A 22429-nucleotide genomic window follows, 5' to 3' on the forward strand; every position below is an offset into this window, starting at 1 on the left:
ATTTTATGTCAAGCTTTCACGTAGATTTCTGAGGAATGCATCTGATGTCAAACGAGCCTTCCCAATGTTTTATCATAATGCCCAACGAATCTAATCCAACCCACATAATTCTACTCCACACCACATACATCCACAGCACTCCAAACAAAACACATGGGTAAAACACATTATCATTTACACCGCCAATAGCTCTAACTCTCGCAAATGCAAGACCTATTGCATTACAAATGCTTGTTGGCGTTACAGTCAGTGTGGTTCCTTAGGGTACATTTAAGTATTGGTTCTCCTTTGTACCTTTCGTAAAATGACAAATGCCACAGGATTAAGAAGGGTAGTGACCCGTGATAGGAGGCAGACAACCATAGGTGCCATTGCTCAGTTCTAGGAATTTTACATGGCCTTGTGCGTACCAGCATATTCCGTCAGTTTTCCTTCCTTTTAAATGCAAAACTAGGTACAGGGATATTGAGAGAACCAGTTTGTAAGACAGACAAGAGTTTGCAGATGATCTTCTGAATATTATTAGAGTTGGGTGTGTAGGTGGCCACATGTGTGATTTTGTCATCCTGTTCCCCAGTCTGCAATTCTAAGCGTCTGCAAGATTATTCCTAGTCCTTTCGCATGCTAGGCTGACAGTGTGTTGTGGATAGTGTCGCTCTTTCAGATTAATCGTAAGGGCCAGGGCTTGCTGGTCAAAATCTGCTGTGGTACTGCAGTTGCGACATAGCTTGAGATACTGGTGATGGGGAAATTATCCTTGAGCGTCTTGAGGTGATGACTATCATACAACAAAAGGCTGTTACAATCTGTTGCTTTTTTATGTAGTGGCAGAAAGTCTACCATAGTTGATAACAATACAGAGACCTTTGCCAGATTAAAATATCATCAATATAGTGACGCCACAGCAAAATGTTCTTAGTGGAGGGATTTTCACTACAAAGGATATATTCTTTTTTTAACTGGCCCATATAAAGACATGCTAGACTAGATGCAAAGGTACTTCCCATGGAAGTACCTTGCATTTGGTGGCACAGGTGGTCTCTAAATAGAAGGAAAATGCTACTTACCAGTATGCATCTGTTCTTGGCATGTAGAGCTGCAGATCCACACACCAAGCATAGATCGCCATCTGGTGTTGGGCCCGGATGTTTTCACTTTTTTTGTCTTGGAAAAGTCTTTGGAAGTCACGAGATAGGGGACTCCTCCTTTGGATGATAGTGCGCATGGGCATCGGCTCCATCTTCAGACTGTTTTTCGCCAGCAGGGAAATTATGGAGTTTTGTGAGAAACAGAAAAGATGCCCATGTATGCTGTATCTAAATAAGATAATACTGGAACAGATAAAGGTAGCCGGGGAGGTGGGTGGGTGTGTGTGGATCTGCAGCTCTACATGCCAAGAAAAGATGCATACTGGTAAGTAGCATTTTCCGTTCAAGGTATAGGAGCTGCAGCTCACACACTAAGCATAGATTGTATAGCAGTACCCCTCCTTAGCGGTGACCACCAGTATCTGTTGCAGTAGTTTAAAATAATGTTTTGAGTACAGCCTGGCCCACACTAGCTTGCTGTTTTGTTTGCACATCTACACAATAGTGCTTTGTGAATGTGTGCGGAGTAGACCATGTGGCTGTTTTGCAGATGTCATGTAAGGAGATGTTCCCTAAAACTGCCATTGAAGCCCCCATCTTTCGGGTAGAGTGGGCTTTAGGGGGAACTGACCATGTTCGTTTTGCTTTGTGAATCCACCTTCCTATCCCAGATTTTGATATGGGGTTGCCTTTATGTGGTGGTGAGAAGGATACGAAAAGCTGTTTTGTCTTGCGAAAAGGTTTTGTTCTTTCAATGTAATAAAGCAGTGCTCTTTTGACATCCAGAGTGTGGAGAGCTCTTTCTGCGACTGTTTGAGGTTGCGTGAAGAACACTGGCAACTCTACAGACTGATTGAGGTGGAAGGGAGAAATAACTTTAGGGAGGAATTTAGGATTAGTTCGTAGAACAACCTTATTATGATGTATTTGTAAGAAAGGTTCCTGAATGGTTAGTGCTTGAAGCTCACTAACTCTTCTAAGAGAAGTGATGGCTACTAAAAAAGCAACCTTTCATGTTAAAAACTGTAGCTCACATTTATGTAGAGGTTCAAATGGAGGACCCAGTAGTCTTGTGAGAACAATGTTTAAATTCCACACAGGTGAGGGTGGTACTCTGGGAGGAATTATTCTTTTGAGTCCTTCCATAAATGCTTTGATGGCAGGTACTCTGAAAAGTGATAAGTCTGGCCTATTTTGTAAATAGGCAGCTATGGCAGCGAGGTGCAACCTAATAGATGTATAAGCCAAGTTACACCTTTGGACATGTAGTAGGTAACCTATGATGTGTTGGATAGACACATCTAGAGGATTCATTGTGTTGTTATGACAATATATAACAAATCTTTTCCACTTGGCTGCATAGCAGGCCCTAGTGGTGGGACGTATAGCTTCCTTAATAACGTTCATACAATCAGGGGGAAGGTTAAGGTAACCAAATTCTAAGACCTCAGGAGCCAGATCGCAAGGTTGAGCTGAGCTGGGTCCGGGTGTCTGATCTCTCCACCGTTCTGGGTTAAGAGGCGTGGGGAGAGGAACAGTTTTTGGTGCGGAACCACAGAGTTCCAGTAATGTGGTGTACCATGGTTGTCTGGCCCAAGTGGGAGCAACTAGAACGAGAGTCAGTGAGTGTTGCTGTAGCTTTCGCACCACCAATGGAATGAGTGGGAGAGGCAGAAAAGCGTACACAAATCTGCCTGACCAATTCATCCATATCGCATTGCCTTTGGACAATGGGTGTGGGAATCTGGCGGCGAAGCTTGGGCATTTGGCGTTTTCGTGTGTGGCAAAGAGGTCTATGTGTGGTTGGCCCCATATTTGAAAAAAATGGTTGAAAACTTGCGGATGAAGTTCCCACTCGTGAATCTGTTGCGTTTTATGGCTTAACAGATCGTCTATGTTGTTTTAGACTCCCAGGACATGTTGGGCTAGGAGAAAAATGTTCTGCGGTACAGCCCATCTCCATATGCTTTGTGCTAGATGAGAGCTGTAGAGAATGTGTCCCGCCTTGTTTCTGTATGTAATACATGGCTGTCATGTTGTCCATGCGGACTAGGACAGCCTTGCCTGATATTTGCTTTTGGAATGCCTTTAGGGCTAGGAATATGGCTAGTAACTACAGGTGGTTGATGTGGAGTAATTTCTGTTGAGGAGACCACCTGCCCTGCATGGTGTGATGTAAAAGATGACCTCCCCAGCCGGAGAGCGATGCGTCCGCTGTCAGGACAATTTGTGGAACTGGCTCTAGGAATGTTCGCCCTTTGGAAAGGTTTTTGGTGTTCCACCACTGCAGAGAGCGGCGAGTGCGACCGTCTACCAACACCAGATCTCTTAACTGACCTTGAGCCTGGTTCCATTGGCGTGCTAGGCACTCTTCGAGACGACGCATCTGGAGTCTTGCGTAAGGCCCTATGAATATGCAAGAGGCCATCATCCCTATGAGCTGCATGAACACTCGAGCTGGAAGAGAGTGTTGAGGCTGAAATTTGGTTATGAGGGCTTGTATGCTTGCTATCCTGGCTGGACTGGGATAAGCGAGCGCTTTTGAGGTGTCTATTGTGGCCCCTAGGTATTGTTGTATGTGGGACGGTTGTAGATGAGACTTTGCGTGTTTTACTGTGAACCCCAAGTCGTGGAGTAGTTGAATAGTGGCGTGAGTGTTGTACACACTGACTGTATAAGCTGGCTTTTATAAGCCAGACGTCTAGATATGGGAACACGTGAATGTGCTGTCTTCTTAGATGGGCTGCTACTACCTCCAGGCACTTAGTGAATACCCGGGGTGCTGTGGTGACTCCAAAAGGGAGTACTTTGAATTGGTAGTGTTGACCATCCACTACGAACCTGAGATATTTCCTGTGAGATGTGTGAATGGGAATGTGGAAGTAGGCGTCTTTGAGATCTAGAGAGGCAAGAAAGTCGCCTTGTGAAAGAAGAGGAAGGACCTGCTGAAGTGTGACCATGTGAAAATGGTCTGACCGTATGTAGAGGTTTAGGGATCTGAGGTCCAGAATAGGTCTCAGAGAGCCGTCCTTTTTTGGTATAAGAAAATACAGAGAGTAAACTCCTGTGTTTTGTTGGTGCAGGGGAACTGCTTCTATTGCACTCTTTTGTAGGAGGAAAATTACTTCCTGCTTGAGCAGTGATAAATGTTCTAATGACATTGGGCACTGGTTGGGTGGTATGTTTGGGGGGGGGGGGGGGGGTAGAGGTGAGTTTTAGACAGTAGTCTGATTGAATGATGTCTCACCCACCGGTCTGTGGTGATGTTGGTCCAAACAGGTAGGAACTGTTGTAATCTTCGCCCGACTGGAGTGGAATGGGCCGGGGGAACGGTGGGAAGTCATTGGGTAGGGGTGGAGGCAGAGCGGGTGTCATTGGTCTTGCCTCTACCTTTGTTATTGTTGCCTCTGTAGCCTCCTCTCTGGTAACCTCTGGTGAATGTAGACTGGGTGGGAGTTTTATAAGAGGTGGAGGGGTTATCAGAGGAGTAGTCTCTGGAGGTGCCCTCTTAAGAGGGACAACGAAAGGAACGTCTGGGAGCTTGCGATTGCAAGGTTCCCATTGCTTTAGCTGTGTCCGTGTCCTCCTCCATCTTCCATGGGATGAATCAACATTAGGGCCAAATAAGTGTTCCTGATCGAATGGTTGGTTTAAGATGGAACTTTGTACTTCAGGTTTGAAACCTGAAATGCGCAGCCAGGCATGTCTACGCAGAAGAACACTTGTGTTGACAGCTCTGGATGCAGTATCTGCCACGTCCAGCGCGCAACGAATGGAGGTGTTGGTGATGAGTTTCCCCCTCTTGTTTAACGTGATTTGCTTGTCCTTATATTTGTCCGGGAGGTGTTGCAATAGGGTTTCAAGTTGGTCGTAATGTGCCTGATCGTACCTAGCTAACAGTGCTTGAGTGTTGGCGATACGCTATATGTTAGCTGCCTGTGTAGCGGTTCTTTTGCCAGAGGAGTCTAAGAGTTTGGACTCTTTATCGGGGGTGGAGCGTCCCCTGATGTTTGAGAGTTGGTCCTCTTTCTAGCACTGGAGACTACAAGGGAGTATAGTGGTACGGGGCCCTTAATGTACGCTGGGTCTGCTGGGGGAGCCTTGTATTTTTTCCTCGATCCTGGGGTTAATAACCCTAGCTCTGACAGGATCTTTAAATACCTCAGGTGCATGCTTGGTAACTCCTTTTAGCATGGGCAGAATAGTGATGGACCTTTGTGGGTTATCAAAGGTGTCCATAAGGAAATCCTCTTCCACAGGGTCAGTATATAAGTCAACCCCGTGGTATTGGGCAGCTCTGTGCAGAAGCTGATGAAAACCCATTGTGTCCTCCGAAGGGGGAAGGCCTGGAGGGGTAGATGTCATACTGTGGCACATTAGGGACATCTGGCATACTATAATTGTCCCAGGGGTCAGGGGAATAAGGTGGATCCCTAGTGGCTCATCATCCGCACCCCTTCCTGTGTCATCAGAGGTGTCATCATCATCATCCATTGGTGGAGGAGATGGTGTAGGAGAATGGTGTGGTGGGGGAGGTGGTGGAGAAGGGACCCTGAGGGGAGATGTGGCAATGTCCCTTCTTTTAGGTGGTGGAGCCGGCACAGGCGTTTCCAATGGTCTCTTCTTTGTACTTAAAGTCAGCTGACCGGTTTTAGGGTCTTTTAGAAGAGTTTTCTGTTTACGGTCTGGTTTAAATAGCTCTTCTGGTAGAGGTTGGTCTTTCAGCACCGACCGTTTCAGTTCGGAAGACTTGTGCGGCACCGTCTCTGGAACGGTTTTGTGCTCCTTTGGCTTAGAACTGTGATGTTTTACAGTCTCTGTGGCCGCTTGTGGAACCGGGTCTTTGGGGATCGGCTTTTGTTCGGCTTAGAGTGTTTTTTCGGAGTCGAGTCGATGGGGCGGTGACTGTAGATTTCGGTGCAGAGTGCTTGGATGTGGAGGCAGCGATCGGATCGGAGGATGAGGGTGGTTTCTTTTTCGGTGCAGGTGTCCGCTCGGTACCGATGGTAGACTGACTCGAGCCTGAGTCGCCTGAAGGCTTAGTAAGCTCCTTTGCCGGGCCCGAGGGTGGGGCATGGGAAGCAGTCTCTCAGGTGCACCTGGGCTCGAAGGTGAAGGTGTGACCGAAGCCTTTTTCAATGGTGTAGGGAGGGGGTCGGGGGTCAACGTTTCTACTTTCGACCCGCTGCCCAGGAGTGATGTCCTCGATGTCGGAGTCATCGGCTTTGGAGGCGCTGACTGGGTCTTCGATGCGCTCCTGTTCAGGTACATCAACGCCCTCCTGGAAGGAGTCATCGGGAATGGGCGCCGACAAGCGAGCCATTGTTCTCCTGGCTCGACGATCTCGAATGGTCTTCTTCGAGCAGAAAAAGGCACAAGCTGCACAGTCTCTGGCCTCGTGCTCCGGAGACAAGCAGAGGTTGCATACCTCATGCAGATCGGTGTGTGGAAATTTCGAACCACATGGAGGACATTTCTTGAATGGCGTCCTTTCCATGAGCCAGCTTTCGTCAACGACCGGAATCGAGGACTTCGATGTTGAAGAGATGCGCGACTACTAGGGATCGCGATTGAAAACAATACCAGAGAAGGGTGAAGGATTGTGCGTCGAGAGTGGAATCGGTGACGGTTCCGAACTGGAGCGCGAGAAACACAGCAGAGCCTAATGGCGGCAAAAAGATGAAGCGATGCCCTTGCGCACTATCATCCAAAGGAGGAGTCACCTATCTCGTGACTTCCAAAGACTTTTCCAAGACAAAAACAAGTGCAAACAACCGGGCCCAACACCAGATGGCGATCTATGCTAAGTGTGTGATCTGCAGCTCATATGCCTCGAACAGAAATTTTCTTTCAGTGAAATGATAGCACACTCAGTGATATAGTTAACTGGAGAAGGAGATGACCAGGTTTCAGAATGCAATATATCCTCAATCACTTCAAGGGTTGCATCCTGGGGGATAATGGTGTAGAGAGCCTCTACATCTAGAATGACAAGTAGATCTATACTGCTGATGCTGTTAGCTTCCTCAATGAGGCAGATCACGTATGTACATTGTTTCCTTAATGAATGGCGGAGTTGAAAATAAGTCACTAACCTATAACAAAATGTTTCTTACCTGTCGGTGTAGTTTTGCAGCTTGAAGAATTTTCTGGATTAACATGCTGTGCATTATTCTGCCATCTAGTGGTTGGGTCCGGAATTGTAGTATTTATTTCCTTTTTTTGTTGTTGTTGGGCGTCAACGTACCACCATTCGGTGTCCTTCTGTGACGTCGACGGCCTTCCTCCAGAAGCTCCCACCTTTTGTCACCATCTTGGGATTCTTTTTTTCTTTTCATTGGTCATTGTAGCTGTATACTGGGGCTGAATTTGGTTCGGAGCAGGCTGCGGACTCCTGTGGTGCTGACCGGGTTGATCCTTCCCTCCCGCTGCCGCAACAGCTTCCTACGCGGCCGCCGAGAGGAGGATAGGGACCACAACCCCTCAGTGGTCTCCAGTGGTCGGGCGGGCCATCCCTCCTTCGAGTCCAGGCTACAAAGGTAATTATTCAAAACATGGGGAAACGTACGACTGTGACCGCATCTGTAGTCCCTGCTGTCCCCACTGAGCTGCCCACATCGTTTGATACATTGCTGGCCAATGCCCTTACTATGGTCACCAACGAGATTGCCGATACCGAAAGAAGAATGTCCATTGGAGTACCTAATATTACTTCCCTGTGTTCCCAATCTCCAAATGCTTTATCCAACCCGGGTTTCCCACTCACCCCTACAGTAATGGTCATTAAACCAACAGTTCAAGTTGACACATTAACCCCGATCATTGGAGTCACTAGTTTGGCAACTATTGCTGTCACTGACCGCTTAGTGGAACCTGAAACAGATAATATGCCATGTATCAACAAAACAACAAGGGATAAACGTAAGTGAGGTCCTGTGAAAAGCACCATAAATAAAAGGAAACAACCAAGTCGCTGCAGAAACCAACCTACCCCACAGAGCATGTGGAATAAAGATAAAGACTGCGAAATAGTTACATCAACTGTCACCGAGGATTTATCGTCTCCACAATTACCATTGGATGACGGCACCGAGAGACCCCCTGCTTTTACCTGTAGATCACAGTCTTCAGCCCTGGACAGAGGCACTTGTGGGGACTTTATGTTGCACACTGAGGGTACTGATAACTCTGTTAGTACGCAGACTGAGTTTCTCGATCGAAATAATCAACCTAAACTCAATGGCAACTTGATTGAAACTATCGTTGATACCGTTTTTAAACAAGTTGAAGTTCAAATAGCTAAACAATTTAATACTATTTTTAAGAGACTAGACAAAATTGAAAATCTTGTAAAAAAAGAGGAAACTAAAAGGAAAGGTATTATTAGCTTAGATGCCCTTCGGGGCGAGAAATTTATGAATGAGCTAGAATCACTATGTAATGGCCTGAGGGAGGGGGGTTTGGCTGCAACTGCTGATCTTGGGCATAGTAACATCAAAGGCCCAACCATTGCTAAAATTGTTTCTTCTAATAGTAGTTTAGCCAATACCCCACCTGTACGGATTACCAGTTCAACTCATGACTTTTCTGGAGTAGTAGGAACAGCGACGGCCAGAACTGTAAGTTCAAATGCTAAGGCTACTACTACCCCACTAGCTACTTCATTAGTTAGGACAGGCAACACTCTGGACGGCGTAAGCAATAGTGGAGGCGTACCTGTAAGAAACAGACCCACCAATAATCTAGGGCCGTCACTCCACTTACCCCCAGAAGCCTGCCCATATGTTTTAGTTTTAGCAGGCGTCCCTGCCCTTAGAGAAGGTCAAAGTGAGTCTTGGGTACAATTACACAATAAATGTATTGATTGGCTGACCAAACATAAAGGGGCAAGATGGGACATCTCAAATGAGATTATATTAGCTCGCCGGGTGAGTTGGGTGGGCCCACAACACAAAAATATTAGTGGGGACTGCATAGTGATTAATTTTAGACACCCGAACTCTGTAAGATTTTTCATGGATACACATAACACCCACGTCAGTCTGCCCACTGTAATAACCCTCCTTCCATTGGGTTATTTTTATAGGCCCCCTCATGGACTATTTAAAACGGTCCCTAATACCCTCCCTTTATCTAATAGATTTTCCGCCCTATCCGATTTAGGAAGTCTAGATTGACAACCATTAATATTTCCTAACATATCTGATGAGGTCACCAGTATAGTTCCTCTGGAAATGGCAAAATTTATATGTATTCATAAACCATGCCCAGGTAGATTAGCACCTCCACATGTAGTATGCCCCGACCCTCCCATTGCCCTTCCTCCTTCCCCAACCATCTCACCGATTGATACTTTAAGTATCATCAGTTGGAACATTGCTGGGCTTCCAGGTAAGATGAAAATCAAAGAATGGGTCACTTGGATAAGTAACTTTGATGTGGTAATGTTGCAAGAAACATGGTGCACATGTGTTCAACTATTGGAGGGCTATTTTTGTCATAATCTTATTGTACCATCCCCTGCTATGGGGCGACCCAGTGGTGCCTATCCATCTGGGCAAAATTTCCAAGGACGTGAAAATTGAACCACTATATGTGGCTAGCAAACATCTGATAGCTGTGAAATATGTTGCAAGGTTAAAGATTTGTTTTATACATTTTTACAACAATGATTGTCAACCATCCTAACCCCATTTTTTTAGAATTGTTTAATTTTATTGATGAAGTTGCGAATGGAGAAAAATATGGCCAATTTGATGGTATTTGTGTAGGTGGAGATTTTAATGCTCATATTCATTCTATATCCCCGTCCTGTAGATGAGGATCTGAACTATTGAACTTATTACATAGTAGGGATTTAGACGATGTAATGGGCTATAGTGGAATTGCTGAGGAAAAGGTACCGGCCCCCACTTATATTGGCCGTGGTAGTTCAACAACTATTGACTATATGTTTACCTCCTCTCTCCTTAGCGGAGTGTTACTTAAATCGGAGGTTGTCAATAGCTCATATAGTGATCATCTGCCAATAGTAATCCATCTTAAATCCATTAAAAGACCTATAGGCCCACATGAGGTTGGAGCCTCAAATATTACTGTATCTACAGATAGGCTCAGGATTGTATGGAGAGGAATCGATAATCAAGAGATTCTAGCTAATGTGATTAGGAATAACCCTCTATTGGTCTCTAACTGCTTAACATTCGGTGGCCCTGACATAATCAAGTCTTTTTGTGACTTATGTGTAGTTATAAAAAGGGCAATCTCCAAACCCCTAAAAGAATATAATACAAACAATCATGGTTGGTTTGATACCAATTACTCGAGGGCTAATAGAGAACTTAGAAAGGCCTTGGAAGCCAAACCCCGAGATGTGTCCATTGTCAGATCTTTACGTTTAAAATATAAACATACACTAAAAGCTAGATCTGAGGAGCTGCTAACAAGCCATTGGGACAATCTCACCAAAACTGCTGCCTTAAAAGATTCGACAGGGTTTTGGAGAGAAGTAAAGAACTTGAGAGCCCTGGGTAGTAATATTACCCCGATAAACTGCAATATCACAGGTGATTCATGGGTCACTCATTTTTCTAAGCTCTATGCTGCAGTTGGAGATTCAACTGAGGATATTTTCCCCGATAGCACCATAGTCATAACATCAGAGGAGGTGGAGGAAGCTATTGCCAATAGTGCTGGCAATAAGGCCCCTGGCCCGGATGGCTTGTCCATCGATCAGTTAAAATCGAACATCTGTTTTTGGGCCCCCTTACTCTGTAATCTCTTTAACAACTTGAGTAAGAAATCCATCCCCTCGACATGGTCTAGCAGTACTATTGTACCTAGTTTTAAAAAGGGAAATAGGATGGACCCGGGGTGTTATCGACCAATATCTTTGATCGATAACACCCTGAAGGTCCTTGGAAGGGTTCTATTTGATAAAATTAGCACCTGGGCAGACGAGAACTCTATTATCCACCGTTGCCAGTTGGGTTTTAGGAGTAAACTTGGCACGGTGGAACAATGTTTGAACCTCAATCTCCTAATGGCCAAATATACAAGAGTTAAACAATCCCCCTTATATTTTGGTTTCATGGATTTAAGCTCAGCATTTGATTTTGTAAAACGCTCCCGCTTATGGACTATTCTTTTGAACTATGGTTTGGATGAACCCTTAGTCCACTTTTTGGCCAATCTCCATCGCAATTTGAAAGCCCGAGTACGAATAAACAACGAAGGCGAGGTTTCAAACGAGATTTTAATTGGCAAGGGGGTGAGACAGGGCTGCGTCTTGGCCCCCTTGCTTTTTATATTATATATCAATGAATTAACTAACTCTCTATGCAATCTGACAAAGGACGTCCCCATTATTAATAAGAAACCAATCCCGGCGTTACTCTACGCAGATGATGCGGTCCTTATGGGCCGCACCCCGAATGCTCTGCGTATTTTAATCTCGGGATTTGTTAATTATATGTCTGATTTAGGTTTGTGCACTAATTTTAGTAAATCCTTTATAATGACCTGCGGTCCTAAAAATTATAAAATCTCAAAGATTGCGATAGGTCGAAATATTTTAAAAAGCACTTGCACTTTCCCCTATTTGGGTTTGCTATTTTCCAATAGCGGTTCATGGCAACCCCATGTTGCAATGGGGAGGAACAAACTCTCTAAATACATTAATTCTGTTACTTCTCTTCGTCAACACCGTCGGGCTGATGTGGTTCCCAGTTTATTACAAATTTATCGGACCCAATGCCTTCCAACTGGAACGTATGGAGCAGAAGTCTGGGGGTTCTCGAACTGTTCGGAACTACAGAGAGAAGAGAATAGATTCTGTCGGAAGATCCTGGGGGGAGCTATTAGTGCACCGACCTTCGTATGCCACAATGAATTAAAATTGCATTATATTGAGGACTTTATAAGAGCCAGACCTGCACTATTTTGGTTAAGGATTTGGCAAAATCCAGCAGCTTCCCTTTCCCGTGAGATCATTATGGATTGTTTAAATAGTGAGAACTCTGGTTTAATCCCATGGATAAATGCAGTAGAAAGAAGCCTTGCGAGTGTCAACTATGGTCATCTTTTTACAGACCCCGACCAGATTGACCGCTCCCACAAAAATCTGGTGAGAAGGGCACTCTATCAATACTTTTATAATGAGAGGGAAAGAGTGGACTCACTGAAACAATCTACAATAAACTACTTAATGATCCGGGAACCATACATTGAATTTCCGATGTTACCACAGCCCTATTTATGTAAAAATCTGGGAAGGTGGAACAGGATCTTATTATTTAGATTTAGGGACAGGAGCATCATAAATCTTATCTGCTTTCCACTGGGCTACACTAAAAATTTGGAAAAATTACATTGTCCCTGTGACTTTGGTGGAACCCAAAGTATGCTCCATTTTATTTTTGGCTGTAGCTTCTACAGGAAATATACAAAGTATTTTCTAATCCCTTATTGCAGGAAATATGATTTGACTGACCACAATCATGCTTTTAGACACTTTTTAATGCTTGGATCAGACGAATTAATCTTTAGAGTTAGTGGCTTTCTTAAAGCAATTGTACGTTCCCGCAGGTCTTTGAAAATTGAGTAATTTTGTTTACATATGCATTTTGCACTTTAAGGCCTGATTTGCACAAACTTAATGCATCGCATTCGCTTTTATAAAGCCAGTAGTTACACTTTTGCACACCTCTATATATTGTATGTATGATGGTTTTATGCATAGTCTAGTAAGAAGGTATAATTGCATTCTAATTGTTGTTCTTGTAAGTTATATTTAATATGTTATTTATTACAAAACTGTGGCCCTGAATTGTAGCATCAAATTGTGTATTTTAAATTCAGATTTTGTGCTTTTATGGATGGTTTTTGAAATCCGAATAAAGTCTATTTGAATTTGAATTGAATTTTCCCTCCTCCTATTGTTATCTTCCTTGGCAGAGGAGGGTGGGTTTGCTAGTGAATCCAGAGAATTCTTCAAGCTGCAAAATTGAGCAGACAGGTAAGAAACTATTCGTTTTGCAGTGTGAATCTTTTCTGGATTCACAGGTTGTGCGTAGACTTTGTAGCAGTTTGTTAGTCTTGTGGTGGTTGGGTGGAAGATGAACTTTGATTTGTGAATAGATGTTGTAAGACTTTTTGTCTTACTTGTGCTTCTTTGTTCATTTCAATGTTCACACAGTAATGCTTTGTGAATGTAGGTACTGAAGACCTATTTTTTCCAGCCATGCAGATGTCTTGAATTGGAGTGTTTGCTGTAAGTGCAATAGTTGCTCCATTCTTTCTTGTTGAATGTGCCCGCGGGGCACCTTGTAAGGTTTGTCCTGTTTGCCTGTGGCATAAGTGTATGGCACGCGCTATCCATCTTGCAATAGTGTTTTTGGTTACTGGTCTACCCAGAAAACTGTTTGCAAAGGATACAAATAACTGCTTTGTTTTCCTGTATTCCTTAGTTCTTTCAATGTAGTACATGACAACTCTTCTTGCGTCAAGTGTGTGCAAAGCTCTTTCCGCTTTGGTCTTTGGATTTTGAAAGAAACTTGTGTTTGTATACTCTGATGTATGTGGAATCTTGATACAACCTTTGGTATGAATTGAGGATCTCTCCTCATGATAATCCTGTTACTATGTATTTGGAAGTAGGGTTCCTGTAGTATTAATGCCTGTAGTTCACTAACTCTATGTAGGGACGTTATTGCCACTAAAAAGGCAGTCTTTAGTGTGAGCATTTGTAGCGTTGCTTTGTGCATTGGTTCAAATGGTGCTTTCATCATTTGTGCTAGAAATAGGTTTAGGTTCCCTGTTGGTGCTGGCACCATTCTTGGAGGTGCAGTTCTTTTTGCCCCTTCTAGGAACCTTTTGACTACATGTGATGTGAAGAAACTTTTCCCGGTTTCACTTCTTGTATACGCTACAATTGCCGCAAAGTGTACTTTTAGTGATTTATAGCATAACTTACTTTGCAGTAAATGTGTCAAGTACCTTAGTACAGTTCTTTCTTTTGCAATCTTTTTTGAGAGGCGTTTAAGGCACCATTGTGCATATCTTTTCCATTTAGCTGTATAACATTTTCTTGTTGTTGGTTTCCTAGCTTCTCTTAGAACAGCCATTGTGCTTTCTGGTAGCTTGAGATGTGTGAATTCCAAGTCTTTAGGAGCCATGCTGCTAGGCTTAAGCTCTCTGGTTCTGGATGAAGAACTTTCCCGTTTTGCATTGTAAGTGAATCTTTCTTTTTTGGAAGTTTGTGTCTTGTTCCTTAAGACATCTCCATTATTTGTAAGATCCAAGTTGGCCAGGCCCACTCTGGTGCGATGAGAATCATTGTCATCTTGCTGATCACCTTGTTAAGTAACGGTATTGGTGGAAAAGCGTAAGCAAATATCCCTGACCAGTCAATCTATAGCGCATTCCCTAGGGACTGTGTGCAAGGTCGCCTGGATGCGAAGTTTTGGCATTTTGCATTGTGGGGTGTTGGAAATAGGTCTCTTTGTGGTGTCCCCCACTTTCTGAAAATCTTTTGTAGTTCGGTCGGATTTAGTTCCCACTCGTGGGATGATGTTGTTTGTCTGCTCAGTCTGTCTGCTTCAATATTGGTAGGTGTATTACTATTAAGTCTATTTCCCTTGGGTTTGCCCCTCTCCAAATCTCTTGAGCTAGTGTTGAGTGTCACAGACTGAGTCCCTCCTTGTTTGTTTATGTAAAACATTGTTGTGTTGTCCGTTTGTATCAACACCCGTTTCCCGTAGAGCTCTTTCTGAAAGGCTTTTAAGGCTAAGAACACTGTTTTTAGCTCCAAGATATTGATGTTTTTCACTGCATCCTGCTGTGTCCACAATCCCCTCACTTTAAGGTTGTTCATGTGTGCTCTCTATCCTATTGGGGTCGCATCTGTTGGTCACTGTTGGAGTTGGTGGTGTTAAAAGTCTCCCCTGTACTATGTTTGTTTTGTCCCACCATGCCATCTCCTGATGAAATGTCTGTGTGACTACCACTAGATCCTCCCAACTCCCTGTTGCCTGTGACCATTGTGTCTGTAGCCATTCCTGAAATGGTCTCATGTGTAGACTAATGTTGGGAATTAAATGAATGCATGAGGCCATCATTCCTAGTCATTTCCCCACTGGCCTCACTGTCAGATGATGCCACTTCTGGTATAGATGAGTCTCCTTCAATAATTCTGATCTCCTCTTCTCGCTTGGGAATGCTTTTCCCTAACACTATTTATCTCTGCACCCAAGATCACCTTTGTGAGTTCTGGCTCTGGTGAGGATTTTTCCCAGTGTATGGAGAACCCTAGTTGAACTAGCGTCTCTAGCACCTGTTGTATATGCTGTTTTCATAGGCTGTAAGTTTGCTCTTATAAACCAGTCGTATAAGTAGGGGTAAACATGAATCCCCTGCCTTCTGAGATGTGCTGCTAGGCACTTTGTGAACACTCTTGGTGCAGACTTTAGACCGAAAACCAGTACCTTGAATTGGTAGGGTCTTTCGTTGACCACAAATCTTAACAGCCTCCTGTGTTTTTTGTTTATCGGGATGTGCAAGTATGCATCCTTCAAGTCTATTGTGTCCATGTAATCTCCTTTTTTGCAATTGAGGTAGCACCACTTGCAGTTTAGTCATTTTGAATCTTTGTGTCTTTATAAATTTGTTAAGAAACCTTAGGTCTAATATTGGTCGGAATGTTCCATCTATTTTTGGAATTAGGAAGTATGTTGACTACACTCCGCTGTTCTTTTCTTTGAGTTGTACATGCTCTTTTGCATGTTTCCCCTTAAGTTCCTGCACCTCTTTGACTAGGTGAGATACTTCTGCTTTTGAATGCATCTTTTTCTTTGGTCTCCTGATTGGAGGTTGTTTTGTTAGCTCTATGAAGTAACAGTACTGTATTGTGTTTAGAATCCATTTGTCTGTGGTTATTCCCTTCCATTTTTGTAGGAAAAATCTTAGTCTGCCTCTTACTGGAGTGGTATGTTGGAGGAACTGTAAGGCGACCGGTCTTTGTATACGTTCTTTTTCTGTGTGTACCCTCACTGCTGTTCGGGAGTATAACTTTTTTTTTTAGTACAGAGGTTTGTTGTCCACCTCTTTATGGCTGTCCTCTGCCACTGGGAACGCCCTCGAAAGGACTGCCTCCATGGTTTGTATTGCCAGCTTTGCTGCTGTCCCTGGCTTGCCCCTTGGTACGTTTGCTAGTAACTTTGATGTGAGGTAGCAGGTTGGTTTGGATCTCTCCCTGCTGGTCTCCTTGATGGTGTGCCTCTACGCATGCCTCCAAATTGTAGAGCACCCATGGATCTAGCTGTCTCGTTGTCCTTTTTTAATTGATTTAGTTTTTCATCAAACACACTTCTAAACAGTTGTTCCCCCATTGAATGGTGAGATAATGATGTTACTTTGCACTTCTGGCTCGAAGCCGGATATTCTCAGCCATGCGTGCCTTCTTTCAGTGATACCAATCATCATTTGTCTGCTTGATGTTTCTGCAGCATCTAGGGCTGATTTTAAACATGTATTCACAATGTTTTTACCCTCTTCTACCAAGTGTCTAGCTCTTCTTTGGAATTGTTCAGGTAGACTAACAATTCTCCTACCTCCTCCCAATGTTGATAAGCATGCAAGTTTATCTATGCATTGGAATTAGCTATGCACCATTGATTTGCTGCACTTCTTTCTACCTTCCTCCCAACAAGGTCCATCCTCTTGCTTTCTCTGTCTGGTGGTGGTGGTCCCACTGTTGTTGGTACATTTGCTTTTTTCCTTGCTGTGGAAGTAATTATAGAGTCAGCTGGTACAGACCCTCTAATGTATATAGGGTCCTTAGAGGAGTGCTTATATTTTTGCCCTTGAAGTGATAGCCTTGCATGTCGTGAGCTCCTTGAATGCCACTTTCCTCTGGTCCAGTACACGTGGCAGCATTGGAAGGAATTGATTTCTTGATTGTGTTGGCATCAAAGTCTCTAATAAAAAACATGATTGTGGTTTTCCTTCCTCCGGCTGAATTCCATTAGTTTCTGCTGCTCTTTTAATCACCTGGTTATACATGCCAATGTCATCTGGGGGTGATGACCTCGACGGATATTTCTCCACAGCCTCCTCAGGTGATTCAGCGTCGAGATCCTGCCATTGGAGGTCTTGATTCGCCGAGATCACTAATTTGGCATATGTTTGTTTGTCTTCTTCGACGTCTTCTCCGAAGAAGAATGATTTTTCCTCCTCTTCTTCGATCGGCTCAGGTGTTGTTAGCGGTATTAGTTCAACAACTTTTTCGCCTTCAGTACTTGTTTTTTTCAGCGGTATCTTGAATTGTTTCAAGCTTTCGTCAGTCTTTTTTACATTGTAAAATATTAGCCATTTTGGTTTCGAGCCTCTTCCTTTTCTTTTCCATCTCGGCTGCGTGTGTTTCGGCGTCGAGACATTCAGCTTTTCACTTCACACTTGTTAACACCGATACAGTCGTCAGTTTGTTTGGACCTCTCTTTTCGACGCAGAGGCGTCCTTTTCCAGACTGTCTTTCGACGTCTTTATTTTTTCGAGGGTCTTTGCCGCTATGGAGTCCTTATCCAATGATCCTACGGTGTGTTTTTGCTTGGATGCAGCTGTGGCCGCCCAATGCTTCGATGCCGAGGCTCCCTTTGAAAGTCTAGAGTCTGATTTTTGAGACTCTTCTAGTTTCTTCGAGGTCGACGACTCTTACCTCTTTTGAAGTCTTCTTCTTGACCTCCCCGACCGAAACATCTCTATCCTCGTCACCTTCTGGCCCTTCGGCGACATTATCTTCTTCCTCACTGGAGAGGCCCAGGTCTCGCAGTGATGGCGGTGGTCCTTGGCCTTGCGTGTTTTAGTTGGCTCGTCGCAGCTTTTTTCTCACCCTCAACGTCTTTGGGGTGAAGACAGAGCATGCACTATAGTCCTCGCTTCGATGTCCAGCGGTAGGCAAAGGTTGCAGACCGGATGCTGATCCTTCTGAGTGTACTTGTGGTGACTTGTTCTTGCAAAACTTGAACGGTGTCTTGTCCATTACCGCGCACAGGAAGCCCCCTGCATGCACATTCTCCGTTCATTGTCTAAGATTTGGTTTTCACATTTCGTCGATCTCCGGTCGTTGTGGATTGAAATTTGAAAGTCGAAACGTTCTACCAGTGCTTTTCTTGAGTTTTTCCTAATTTTTGTAGATTCTTCTCTCCAATCTTGGGAGCTCCTTCCGTATCGATCTAGACCCAACGGCGGAAAAAAAAGAATCTGAAGATGGTGACCAAAGGTGGGAGCTTCCGAAGGAAGCCCGTTGACATCACAGAAAGATACCAAATGGTGGTACATTGATGCCCACCAACAACATTTATTTTGTTTTTAAAGGAAAGAAATACTACAATTCCGGACCCAACCACTAGATGGCGGAATAATGCAAAGCATGTGAATCCAGAAAAGATTCACGCTGCGAAACTGTGGTTATACAGTATTGGTATCTTTCATAGATTCACATGCTTACATCATTCCCCATGATAGAAGTTTGAATCCCACGGTACATATAAAGCAGTAAATTAAACATTTTTACTTTGAAGTGAATGCAAAAGACATTCACTTTAATAGCTTGTTAGTGTCATTTGATATAGCCCGAAGTCCAACCAATCAGGCGACATCACCCTTTAGAGCCTTTAGTGGCGGGTCAAGGAGTTTAAATTAAAATAATAAAACTGGTTTAAAGCCCTTTTATCGTTTTACTTGCTGCTGGTGGCGGGCGGGGGGCGCTTCTCCACCCTTATGGAGCCGCCGCCACTGTAAATTCTGCAACCGTCCTATTCATTGGGAAGTGAAGTGGTTTCATTAAGTTCCCCTACTACTCTGTCTTCATCCATGGAAGGATGATCTTCACCGGAGGCTGAGGAAGTGGCATAGGCAAAGGTGGCAACTACTCCAACAGAAGTCTGGCAGAGAGTACCAGAGTTAGTCTCTGAAAAGGTGTTTGTAGTAGCGGTGTGGCAAACTCTGATTGAGGGAATCTGTGGTAATAGTCCTGCAACATGTACTGCAAGTTGGTGACCAGCGACGCCGGCATTTGAACTGCAGGTTCTTGCTGTTCCGCATGTCTTATATATTGAGGTTTTTGTATATATTGAGGCAGTGCATATTGTTGGTCATAATAATGGTGGTAATCATCATCCTCTTCCTGGCATCCAATATGCGGGTCAGAGGGTCTACATGCCACTAAAAGTATTCCATCATCGCCCGAGTATTCCTCCTCATCGTCTAGGAGGTTCTCAGGAGGGATAGGAGATACCTTACTGGGTGAGGTATGGGAAGATAACAGTGCCTCTTGTGATGATCTCCATTTACAGCTATTAGAGGCAAAGGCACAAAAAAAGGTGCTTTTGGTGGTAATTCTGCCGACGGGGATGAAATTAGTATCGGACTGGTCTGTGAAAGGCTGTGGTGCTGACGTCAACTGTGGTGTCGGCGGGTCCAACATAAATAGTAGTGCCATCTATGGATCCGAAAAGAGGTGCGCTGTTGACATAAGGAACTTGGATCATGCCAACGTCGCCGATTTGGACGTCGTGGACTGTGCCGACGAAAATGTGCCTCAGGAGGATCGGGCCTCCTGCATCGATGGACCCTTTTTAAATGTCTTAGTCAATGGTTTCTTTGCTTGCAGCATTGTTGCTGGTAAGGGTTTCATTTTTATAGAAGTGATCGTTGTCGACCCCGACGGAGACCATGAAAGTAATAACGGCGAAGTTGGTGAAGTGAAGGTCGACGTCGTGGTCTTTGTAGTGACGATGGACCCTGACGAAAGACCCAGACCGCTGTTAGGCCATTAGGAAGGGCTTAAACATGTTGTGTTTTAGTTAGTCATAGGACTATTACATCCTCTAGCCCTACATTTTTGTTTTTAAACCTTCCCTCCCACTCCATTAATAAAGGATACTTTAGGAGTGGGTGAGGAATTTTATCTTTAAAGTTACGCCCCCATTCACAAAGTCTTCATAAGTGCTCCCTGAAATATGGTAGAGCCCACCCCGACCTTTACGAGTTGGAGCGAGCCCGATGATGAAGCATGTCACAATTTGAGAGAGTGAGGGCTATATTAACCCCTTGTGTGCACAGTGCTTGTGTGCTCATGACGAGTCCAGCTCGTCATGAAACATCGCAATGGAAATCCCTCTGGTGCGGGATTGACTTTTTGCCAAAAGAGCCTCGGGAGCTGGGGAAGAGCTTCCCCAGCTCCCGAGGCCCCCCCCCCCCCCCGGTTTCCCTGAAATGACGATCAGCGCGCACATCATTTTGATGTCGCCTCACTACATTTTGTGCCCTTGCCGGTCGCTGGTACTTGGGCATCCCACACGTGTGAGGCACCGTTTTTATCGGGAGACCTGGGTGAACGCTGGGTAGTAGGAAATTTGTGTCATCCCGGTGATGCCACAACTTTCCCACACAAAAATGTGTGAAAAAAGTGATTTTTTCAACTAAATTGAAGATTGCAGGGGATTCTGGGTAAGGAAACGTTGGGGGATCCACGCAAGCCATACCTCCCTTGAATCCCCCGGGTGTCTAGTTTTCAGAAATGTGTGGGTTTGGTAGTTTTCCCTAGGTGGCCGCCGAGCGCCGGGCCAAAAACCCAGGGTACCCCCTTTGCAAAACCAGGTTGTTTTGTGATAGGCAATTTTGATGTTGCATCACTATGTTTTGGGCCCTTGCCTGTCGCGGGCACTAGGCCGACTCACACAAGCGAGGTACCATTTTTCCCGGAAGACCTTGGGGAACGGGGGGGTGGGTGGAAAATGTGGATACACGCAGATTCCAGAACTTTCCACCGCAGAAAAATGGGGAAAATGTGTTTTTTTGACAACTTGTTTGGTTTGCAAGGGATTCTGGGTAACAGAACCTGGTGGGAGGCAGTCAAGTCACCCCATCCTGGATTCCTCTGGGTGTCTGGTTTCAAAAAATGTATAGGTTTGCTAGGTTTCCCTAGGTGCCGGCAGAGCTATGGTTAAAAAACTACTGCTAGGCACTTTGCCAAAAAAGGGTCAATTTTTCACTGCGAAATTGAGGTGTGACCATGTTGCATTTTGCGCCGTTTTCTGTCGCGGGCACTAGGCCGACCCACACAAGTCAGGTACCATTTTTATCAGGAGACTTGGGGTAATTTAGTTTTGTAAAGCAACTGTTATTACCCATTGATTTTTGATGCATTTCTGCCTTCCAAATGAAAGACATTGTGTAAAAAAGAAGTTATTTTTAAAAATGACCGATAATTCTCATGCTAGTATGAGTATTCCCAATTTCGAAAATGTGCAAATAACTACGGTTTCTAAACTCTATTTGTTCCCATTTCAGAAATACATAGGTGTCTTTCATACCGATGTTTCCATGTATACATTTTCCCACAATAATTGATATATACCCGGTACACAATAAAAAGCCATTGCGAATTGCTGCTCAGTTTTGGACTCTGGGTTCGTCGGGTTCTTGGTGAACCTACAAGTCCTATATATCCCCACAACCAGAAAGGTCCAGCGGATTTAACGGTTTAATGCTTTGAAAGAGCTGTCATAATTAGAATAAGTTACAAGTGAAAACGTTGACACAAAAGGCTGTTTTATTCAACTAATTTTCAATTTTTCCTATATTTAACTGTTAGTTTCTATAAAGAAACCTTGATGGATCTACACAAATGACCCCTTGCTGAATTCAGAATTTTGTCTACTTTTCTAAAATGTATAGCTTTCCAGGATCCATTATTGATTTCATACCCATTTCTCCCATTAACTGGAAAGCGGTTGAAGGCACAAAAAAATAGCAAAAATAGGCTATGTCCCCGAAAAATGCCAAAACTTTGTAAAACATATTGGCTTTCTGACCAAAGTCTGTCATTCCCTAAAAGCTGGGAAAATGGTGATGTAAGCCCCACAAACCCTTTTTTGATACCATTTGCAGGGAAAAACCCAGATGCTTTCATTTGAAACCCTTTTTTCCCCATTTTCCCCCCCAAAAAACAAAATTTAGTTGTATCTTGGCTAATTTCAGGGACCCCTCCAGGTGAATCCACAAACCCTGGGTACCTTTACAATCCCCATGAAGTTGGAAGAAAAGGACGCAAATTTGGCGTGCATACCTTATGTGGTCAAAATGTTACAGGGGTCTAAGCGCACACTACCCCAAATAGCCAAAAAAAGGCTTAGCACAGGGGTTGAAATGACCTAGCAGCGAAGGGGTTAAGAAAAGGATCTCTTTCTCTTCCCACCCACCAAAGTGGGTCGGCAAAAATCTGGCATAAACATCCTTGTGTCCCCTACAATTTGCTTTCTTGAAGGAACCAATTGGGTTAC

General features: G+C 44.1%; 1 protein-coding gene across 3 annotated transcripts in view; it reads right to left on the bottom strand.

Annotated features, from left to right (window-relative positions):
* OSGEP (O-sialoglycoprotein endopeptidase) overlaps nt 1-22429 on the bottom strand; it is an 871251-nt gene that overhangs the window by 645876 nt on the left and 202946 nt on the right. The window lies entirely within an intron of this gene.

This window comes from Triturus cristatus, chromosome 6, assembly GCF_964204655.1.
Source record: "Triturus cristatus chromosome 6, aTriCri1.1, whole genome shotgun sequence".
Lineage (NCBI taxonomy): Eukaryota > Metazoa > Chordata > Amphibia > Caudata > Salamandridae > Triturus > Triturus cristatus.